Source organism: Watersipora subatra, chromosome 5, assembly GCF_963576615.1.
Source record: "Watersipora subatra chromosome 5, tzWatSuba1.1, whole genome shotgun sequence".
In the NCBI taxonomy this organism is placed as follows: Eukaryota; Metazoa; Bryozoa; class Gymnolaemata; order Cheilostomatida; family Watersiporidae; genus Watersipora; species Watersipora subatra.
Window position 1 is genome coordinate 46,329,523 of NC_088712.1, and position 10,194 is coordinate 46,339,716.

At 34.4% G+C, this 10,194-nt stretch overlaps 1 non-coding gene across 1 annotated transcript; it reads right to left on the reverse strand.

Moving 5' to 3' along the window:
- Positions 1 to 6,810: 6,810 nt before the first annotated feature.
- On the reverse strand, positions 6,811 to 6,974 carry LOC137397685 (U1 spliceosomal RNA). Its single transcript, XR_010978738.1, has one exon. It is a non-coding gene; the product is annotated as a U1 spliceosomal RNA (small nuclear RNA).
- Between the last annotated feature and the right edge of the window lie 3,220 nt (positions 6,975 to 10,194).

Consider the following 10,194-nt stretch of genomic DNA (forward strand, 5'->3'; position numbering starts at 1 on the left):
TTGTACATTTTATATAAATATGTTATATATATTAATATATTATATATAATACATATAATATTGTATATTATATGTATTAACATATAAATACATATTATATTATATATAAGTATATTATGTATATTAATATATTATATATAGTACATATAATGTCGTATATTATTTATATTAGTACATAAATATATTAATTTATTATCCCACGATCAAACGAGCGGATGCGAAGTTTGAAAGTTTTTATGATAAATGCATGTGCACACAACTTACGAAAATTATTCATCAACAATGAGACGGACCCTTGTCTCAAAATCTCATCAACAAATTTAACCATCGTTTTGTAGAGTCGTTAAAGTATAATAACGATACAAAACACATATAAGCCTATTTAAATATGTTACCAAGTCTTTGTAAATTGTCGAAATTCTCCTAAAACTTACCCATCTGAACGGATTATATACAAATAGACAAATTAATTTGGCTGAAATTCTTAACAAAACGCTTGACAAGCTTGATTTAATAAAAGTTAAGACCGGAAATTGAAACGCCGAGCGACAGAGAATAGAACGATTAAGTCGTTTGCATTTCGTTGAAAAATAACGTGCACATTTCACCAGTCTATAGCATTGTCAAATTACCAAAGGTTTATGTAATTAACGTAGGAGTACTGAAATCGTTTCATTTTTGCCGATTTCAAAGTAACAGACATTTTAGACACTTTGAGTACTTTGGTATTCTAACTGATGTCCAACGCAGTTTAAGTAAAGGAAATGACGATGACTTTTTTTCTAACGATCTTCATGAGGTTATTACAATATTTAATTATAAGTTTGGATGACTACAGAACAATGACTACGTAGTAGAGATTTTCGAAAAGTCTATATAAATAGCACAATTCTTGATATTGCTAGCTATGACGTTTTGAAATGTCAACAAAATTGTGTATTGGTTTTATATTATTACTATATTAATAATATTGGTTATTCTAATAATATCAGTGCATTTTACTTCTAATATTGGCCAATATTGCATTTCTCCTATTGCAGGGGGAGAGATATAAACATATAATCTTTTCCTTTCATTATTGCTATTTGTTGTATATAATAACACCCAGTACATTACAGCTACCATTGCAGTTATCCTATTGCACTGCAGTGCCATTTGACTGCTAATATTGCATTTCTCAACCATCAGTACCCTTCCTTTTTTTCCAATATCTCTTTGGTCGTGGGCTGTATGACAGTGGAATTTTTAGTATATAATACATATAATGTTTTATATTGCATATATTATATGTATATTGTATATGTATATTAATACATAAATATACTATACATATTATATATAAATATTTTATGTTATATATATTGTATATAGATATTGTACATTATATATATTGTATGTATATTGTATGTATGTATGTATAATATATAATATGCCAATTGCAGAAAAAATTAAGTAAAAAAGATTCAGAGCTGACTTTGACGAAAAGTAAAACTAGTCTGGTAAGCAAAGCGTCTAAGACAGCATGTGACCTAAAGAAGAACAGATCTGGAGTTCTGCCACTAGAACCATTTCCAAAAGATAGTAAGAATTAAGTTATAAATCTTACTTACTAGTCTTTACTATAACAAAGGTTGTGTCTGCCAGGAGCAACGGTTAAAAGTTGGGAAAAAGATTGTATTCTAAAGGGTTTGAACCTCCTACATTCAGCTTGGTAGCCCCACAGTTATACCTGAGCAAATAGACCGCGCTGTGGTCTTTCAGAATAGTTGTACAAATACTTATTCTCTGTGCTGTGTTGGCACACCTGACGATATCTCATAGATGACTGGACTGCCAGGTTGCTAGTTTATGATAGAAGGTACACCCTGTAAAATGTCGGTAGATACGAAAAGCCGATCGCACTGAATGACTGAACAGACCGAATATATTGGGAGTTGCCCTCTCGTGTGACTATTTAAGGATAGGGGTGCGCAACTCAAACTTCTATAAATAAAGAGCTCAATGAATTTCGTAGAAACATTTTAGAGGCTGTTGTTTATTTTCGCGCCGGTAAAGCACGCTGTGAATAAAAATATTACATATTCAATCGAAGTATTTTTGCTGTCACTAGTCCAATCAGTACTTGCCTTACCTTTGACAGATAAAAGGGAAATGCCTAGTAGAAGCAAAAGGTTTTATTTGTTCAGTAGTATCGTTAACCATTGGCGAACTAGTATTATTTCTATATATAGTAATATTTATTATAATTATTTGAAACATGCAATCAATATTATTTATAGATAATAATTAATTTATAGATAATAGTTGAGGGAGGCCAACTCCCAAAAGATATTCGGTCTGTTCAGTCATTCAGTGCGTTCGGCTTTTCGTATCTACCGGTAAAATGTTTTAGTTGCAACTGCGCGCGACTGGTTGTATCTGGTCATAACTGATTAATAACCAGCTACAACCAGCTATGACCACTGGTTATAAATGATTGTAATCGGACAGCAACCAACTTTAAATAAAATTATATGAATATACAGAATACAAAAGCTATTTTGTGTCAAAAATTCAGAAAACTAGAAAAAGGAGTAATCTCGTTAGCTATAATCTCTCTTCTTTCAAAACATTTTGTGGATGTTTGAATTTAAATTTTGCTTAATTATGGTTGACAGATTCTCAGTCAAAGCTGGATGTGAAACCCTCAACTCAGTCTACGCAGAAAAAGAATAGCCAGGAACCAGTCATCCCAGAACACAAACCTGCAGAGCCTGAGCAAGAGGAGACAACCGCTGTCAGCAGTCGGCCTTCAAGTTCAAAAAGTAACACTGTTCTCCAAAATCTACTAGAGAAAAGTAGAAAGAATAGCAAACAAGCCTTGTCAGATGTTGTTAGTCGTTTCTCTGCAACTGCTGAACAACCCAACACCACCAGAGCACCTTTAGACAATGTTGAAGAGAGCAGAGGGTGATTGATTTTTAACAACAATCGAGTGGCCAAGCAGTTTGTGAGTAATAATGAGAAAGACACCACAAAGTTACCCTTTATGATAAAACATAAAGTATGTAATCTTATTTAAGGACTTCTACACAAGAGTAAATGATTACATCTATAGCCCTTGTATACATCAGCCTAATATTACTTTTCCTCTGTGATACACTCGATTTAGCTTCAGCTCGTTAATGTAACCGATGAACCAGCAAAATTGGTAAAAATAAATTTGTAAAATTCCCACCTTTTGTTGTTAACATTTTCTGTCACTATCAGTCAGCCAAGAAGCTATTCCATGGTTTCATATGTCATGATAGGATTAGTAGTTACAGTTCATTGAGAAATAAAAAGTATGTTTTTACTTCAACAGACACTGCTGGCAGCTAAACTTTCTGTTGTGAAATTTTTAGTTTTATTTTGTTGACTTCCTTTTGTTGCCACATTCGCTGTCAGCCTTTCGGAGTCAGCTAAGAAGCTTGTCTCTAGTTTCACATCTATAACTCTCAATGTGTATCTGTATTCTGTCTTTTCATAGCAATAATTTTGGGAATTAAAATTTTACTGCGCACTGTTTATTAACTTATACTATGTAGTTCTGCTGGCAGGAATTTATCCAATACACTGCGCTGTCCAATTGGCTATACTGCGGAATTAATTTGGCCTATTTATTAATTACAAACTGTTTATGTTAATCTTTCATGGGCTCATGCTCAACACTGCAGCTACTGTTATGCATGAATCCATATTATATTATATTATAATTATTATTATATCATATTATATTATAATGAATCCATACTGAAAGAAAAACACATACCCATCTACATACATAAATCTCAATGTTTGTTGATCTCCAATCTTTTGTTTGTTGGTCTGTCTGTCCTTGTGTCCAGTTATAGCTGGTAAAGTTTCAGGATTGAGAAATATGCATCGCAAAGATTTTTATCTCAGAACTTCCAATTCTGAAGGTAGCGAGCTTACCCATTGGACTATGCATCCAACCGAGCCTAGTAATCTATAATAATAATAATAGTAATTAATAATAATGAAGATATTTATTACATCGGTTAAAATACTCACGCTTGAAGCGTTTGAGGTTATTAACTAGCAAAGTTGATCATTACACACGACGTAATGATTATTGAGCTGACTTAAAACACTGCTAATGTTTTAGTAAAGATTTAGACTACTAGGTCACCAGACAAGTTGCTCATATTCATTTGGTAGTTATTTTGTTACTAGCGCAATGCTGGGCATTCATCTAGCATGCGAAGAAAAATGTTTAAACTCACGTAGCTAACAAGACTATTGCAATCAGTATATATCTGTAGTAGGCACTGCGACCAGTACAGTATGAAGTACACAGAAATAAACACAGTACATAAAAATACACAAAACACCTTTGAGTAAAAGTTAAAGTGGTATATGTTGTATACGTTTATTAAAAATACATTTTCTGTGTAAAAACTTTTTTATTACAAGTGCAATGACAGGATTTGAGATAGTAAACTATAATATTACTCTGAAGTCTCCTGACCCAAGTTTGGTTACCTTACATTTAATTAACTTATTATCTAACTTGGCTCTTATGTAAACTTAGTTGGTTCATCACACGCTACACGGCAGCAGTGTTAGCATATTATCATTGACCACTACAGACCCTCCCTCGCTCGTACCACCTCTATATCTCGAGGTTGGCAGGCTTGATTGGACGATACATGAAACTTTGTGGCATTTTGTAAGGAATGTCACAGCTTATTAGCTAGTGTTTCCTTCAGCATTTTGGATCGATAGTTAACAGGTCATTTATTTGCCATGTCAATGCTAAAAAAATTTCACCCTGTTTTGGCAAGTGTCGTTCAGTGCTATGTGACACTAGCAAAATTGGCATTGCTTTAGACATTGTCACATTCTCATAACTGCATGGCGACCACTGACCTTTGCGCAGTAAACCGTAAAACCTCTAATTGAATGCCATGACGCTCTATTTTTCAACCCTTCTTCTTTAGTGGTGGCCGATTGGAGGCGGCGTTCAAATAGAGGCTGCCGTTGTTTTTTTTCAACTGGCTCATCAGAGTTTTGGGAAGATTAATTTAGCCCTTCTACGGGCGAAGCGAATGTCACCTATATTTTGCCCTCTTTCATTGGTGGACCGATATTAAACCTTTTGGATGCAATAAATCTGCTAACTTACCTCTAACTTGTCGAAGATCTCTAAATAAAGTATGCATTGGGAAGCCGAAAAATATATCTACCAGTTGTTATCTATTGCTTGCAATTAATCTGCGGTAATATTATAGTCTGCGGCCTGCTTTGAAATTTATTAGAGTTTTCAATTGTTTTACAAATATTTCATTCTAAATTTGAAGGAAGGCACATTTTTATTTTATGTTTATATTTAACAATGTGGAATAAAAGCTCGCGGCACTCATTGATAAGTTTGTAACTCATAACTCTTTTTCTATTGCAAATAAGAGGCTAGTTTTGACTAAAGTTTGCAGCAAAAGCTAGCTTTTAATGTGTAATAGAAGAGGAGTTATGAGCGTTGGTCCATTGTAAGTCGTGTTAAGATAACCGCAAAGAGGCTATTAAATGATATGCTACAAATTTTTAAGTTATTTAATGATAATCGATCAAATGCTACAAGTATATACATTCACGAACAAGTGACATAAACGAACCATCTTATATTATAAGCAGAAACAAAAATTCACGTTATTAGAACAAAAATATTTGGTTCGTTTGGTCGGATGGCTGCGATCTGATTGTTGCTTTCGATGGAACGAACATCTTCTGGTTGTCCAGTACTTTCCACATGTCATCTGACCTCAACTTTTCTTCTGCATTGCTGAACTAGTTGATATTAGCGTCCAAACAGTTTTTGGCAGAGCATTTAGCACAAATACAACGCGTAAACTTTATGTTCGCTAAACGTAACCTTCGGTCCAAAACTAGTCATTCATCTACTATCGTAAACGTGAACTCTTGTTTATATACTTGTACTTCGAAGTATCAAGACCATGTTAAACAAAAACTACTATTAGCCTGAGAAAGTTATTAACTATTTTTGTGGCGTCGCTTTCAAATTTGTTTTTTAACGAAAAGCTTTGGAATCGGTGACAGAATTAATTGTTATTGATGTAAGCAGTTTCATTATTAATACGATTTTGTGGACACTTTTCCACTGATCAATTGATATTATGGGTCCATGAAGATCAAAGACAATCAGAGTGGCGGTCAAATGGAGGTGACGTTCAATTAGAGAGTGGCGCTCTATTCTTCAACCCTTCACTCAGGTTGGCGGCCAAATAGAGGTGGCGTTCAATTAGAGGCTTCACGGTATATTCATTTACTCTATAACTGGCTCTAGCTAAAAATTGTAACATTCGCTCAATACCCACAACTTTAAAACAGGCACAAATTTTCGTTGTTATTTTATGGTGCATTATCAAATTCTATTCACAATAAAGGGCAATAATTGTCCATTATTTATATAGGTCATGAACTCTGCACAAATTATTGATGTCACAGATCTTGTTGAAATAGCGCTTTAAATTGCAACGACAGAACGTGCCTTTCTCAAGACTTGAAATTGTGATCCTCTGTTGCCAGATCGCTTACAGTCTGCCTTATTCAGATGTTAAAAACACTAAGCGGTTTTACTTCTACGCAGCAGATTTTCAAATGCTGATGGAATCTTCTTATAATACTGGTTTATATCATGTATCAAGTGTCTATTTAATCTAATAAGGTGGTAAGCGTAGCTAAGTGCCCACCAACTTATTGATGTCAATTAATGGATTCAGATGGGCTCTGATGAATATTTTTGTTATATTTCGGGGGATAGCGCGAACGCAGTCCCCCACTACCAAAAATTACGCACCCGAGTTATCCACATTTGGGATAATCGCAGGCGTCAACCAAACCGAAGTGCAATGGTAAGGCCTCTTCCTGGGGAATCCACCTTCTTGATCATGGATGTCCCTGTGCCAGGTAAGTATGAGTTGCTCGCCGATCGGCCATCAATCACAGCTAACCGTGCATAAGTATATTCAAGTGCCGTTTTTGAATATTTCAGTCAAACAGTAATTATTTTATGTAATTAAAAATTTTCATTAAATCAAAATTACATTAGTTTATTTAAAAGTTAAAATAGTATTAAAAATTCAGTGAAAACCTTTTTCAAATAAGTAACGTTTAGTAGCTAGGTGGAGACAATTACCAAAATTTTTAACAAGGTCTATATATAGACTGCGTCACGATATTGTCAGCCTAAAGGTGTGAGCGTGCTAAACGCGAATTAAGCGAGGAAGCTGTAGAGGACTAGCGGCTGAGGCGTCAAAAGAATGTCACCTCAAAGTACACTTGGTGCGATATCATTCGCGTCCATCAGAGCGAATTTATGACCTAGATACTATACTAGACCTTATTGAATCACAGATGAGACCTTGTTTTGCTGCGTGCCACCACTTTCTGGTGGGAACTGCAAATATGGAAGAGCTAGCTGCTAATGCATTTGGCTATGTTTATAAGAAAAGAAAAAAAAGTGAAGAAAGGAAAATACTGGGTGCATCCAATGCTATTGGGAAGATCTACTAAGGGTGCTTGGACTTTATTAGTGAAATAATTTCGTGAAAATACCCCGAAAAACATAGAGAATGTAGAGTTTCTGTAGAGTCATTTGGCCCATCATATAGGCCTACTAGGGATAATAAGGCCACACATCGATAAACAAGACACCACGCCTACAAAAGCCATTTCATCAGATCAACGACTGTGCGTGACTCTGACTTTTTTGGCAACTGGGGACTCGTTCAAAACTCTGGCAAATCTATTCAGAATGGGGCAGTCAACAGTTCACAGTATTATATACGAAACATCTCAAGCCATACAAGTTGCTATGAAAGATTTCTACTTCAAAAGGCCAAGTACTGAAGAAGAGTGGTTGCATATAGCTAAAGGGTGATTATGATTATCATATTTAAATAAACTTGAGTTTATTTATTCGCTTAGTAAAAACCTAATTTATTTGTTATTATATTATTATTCTTATTAAGTATTATTATTTACGGGTAATATATTTTACCAATTAATAATTATAATAAATAATAATGTAATAACTACTTAATATCATTCCCAATCAGTTATTAGTATAGTATTACAACAGGTGATAAACTACTGTAAGAAGGAACTACAAGCTTCAACATTGCACTCTTGACTCAAAATTACGTACAATGTAGACGGCTATAATATTATAACATTTTTACATGAATACTACTCTCAGTCAACATTTATAATTCTTCTCTGTAATTATTCATTTAGATTTGAGAAGAATCGGAATTTGCCCAATTGCATAGGTGCTGTGGATGGAAAACACTGTGCGATCCAGGCTCCAGCAAATTCTGGTTCTGATATTTAAACTACAAGAATCATTTCAGGTATTTAATGGTAAAACATATCACATCTGCCTAATCATTGTTGGCCATCGATGTGCAATGTGACAAAATATGCACTATTGTCAAATCATTTTAAATTAATGTTATGGCTGGTTGTTTCTTTGCAGTATTGTCCTTATGGTTATGCGTGATGCGTCATACCTTTTCACATAATTTGTGAATGTTGGTACCTCTGATCGGTTGTCTGATGCTGGGACTTTCGATAATTGCTCATCAAATCATGCAATGGCTATTGGTAATCTGAATGTTCCACGTGATTGTCCACTAAAAAGCTAATTAATCATCTTTTTACTCAGCCTAGAAAAAAATCATTATTGTTCATCATTCTAGATGTATAACTAGTTACAGCGGAAGAGCTTAAAATCTACGAAATACATGCAATGTTATGCTGCTACTAACACCACCGCTACCAAAATTAAATTATGTGTGAGTTGAAATGTGCAGTACACTATGATGTACATGTAGCTGTCCTCCAATCTACCATAATATATTCTATTCTTGCTAATGAAAGTCTTCAGTTCTTTGACTGATTAGCTAAACTGTAGGTACAGAAAATTCTAACATGCCGTTTGTTCTTGTTGGTGACGAAGCGGTTACGTCGAAGAAATGGTTAAGACTTTATCCTAGACGTTCATCAGACACACTTGGGAAGCGTATTTGTAATTACAGACTCTCAAGAGCTCGAAGAACGATTGAAAATACTTTTGGGATTATGGTGTCTACGCGGCGTTGTCTCCGCCGTACTCTACCAATGACAGCAGAACATGCGCAAACTGTAGTTTTGGCATGCTGGATCCTGCACAATTATATGCGCATGAAATGTTGTTCTAGTTACACCCCCCAGGTGCCTATGATGTGATTGACAGTGTACCTGGAACAATCATTGATATAACATGGAAAGCTGAAGGGTATGAAATTCTTGTTGATGTTGCACCTGCTACTGTGCAGGCAGAAACCCTACTATATCTGCTACTACAACTAGAGAATATTTTACAAATTACTTGGGTACTGCAGGAGCATTAAAATGGCAGGAACGCTACATTCGTCAAACTAATTGAAATTTATTAAATTTTTCTGGTATATTAGGAAGTATTTACACAATGTGGTCACGATGTATATTTTATATGCAAGAAAATATGTAAATAACATTTTTAGTTTTTTATGTAAAATATACAATTTATATTATATATGTATCGCTTATTTAAAAATATATAACATACTTTTCTTGTAGCGTTAAGTTTTATCCAAATATACATGACAAATGTTGAACATAATCTTTGAGCATGAAATCTACATTATTCAATTATTTAAAAGATCTTGATAAACACTGCTTATGCTCTGTGTTGGCTGCAACTGCGTAAATGTGATATTCTGGCGTTGTTGTGTTTTGGTGTCTTGTGTAAGCCAACGCGTGAGCCAAATCAACCTTTAAATAAGATTTCTCTTATCTCATTCATTACAAGCTGCCTTTCAAATTCATCTTTGATGGCTTTGTATTGTTCAGCTACCTCCTTTCCAAAACGACTACAGTCATCGTCCACATCAGTGACTCTTTGAGTTTGTCACTGGTCCCACATGTGCCTTCACAGAGCTGCATGTACATGCTGCAAGCTATAATTATACAGGGTATATATATATATATTTATCAAAGTATGTGTTATGTCTGATGTCTGTATATTTTATGTCTGATGTTTGTATGTTTTATATCTGTATGTTTTATGTCTGTATGTTTTATGTCTGAATTCCGGCTATAGCAATTAAAATC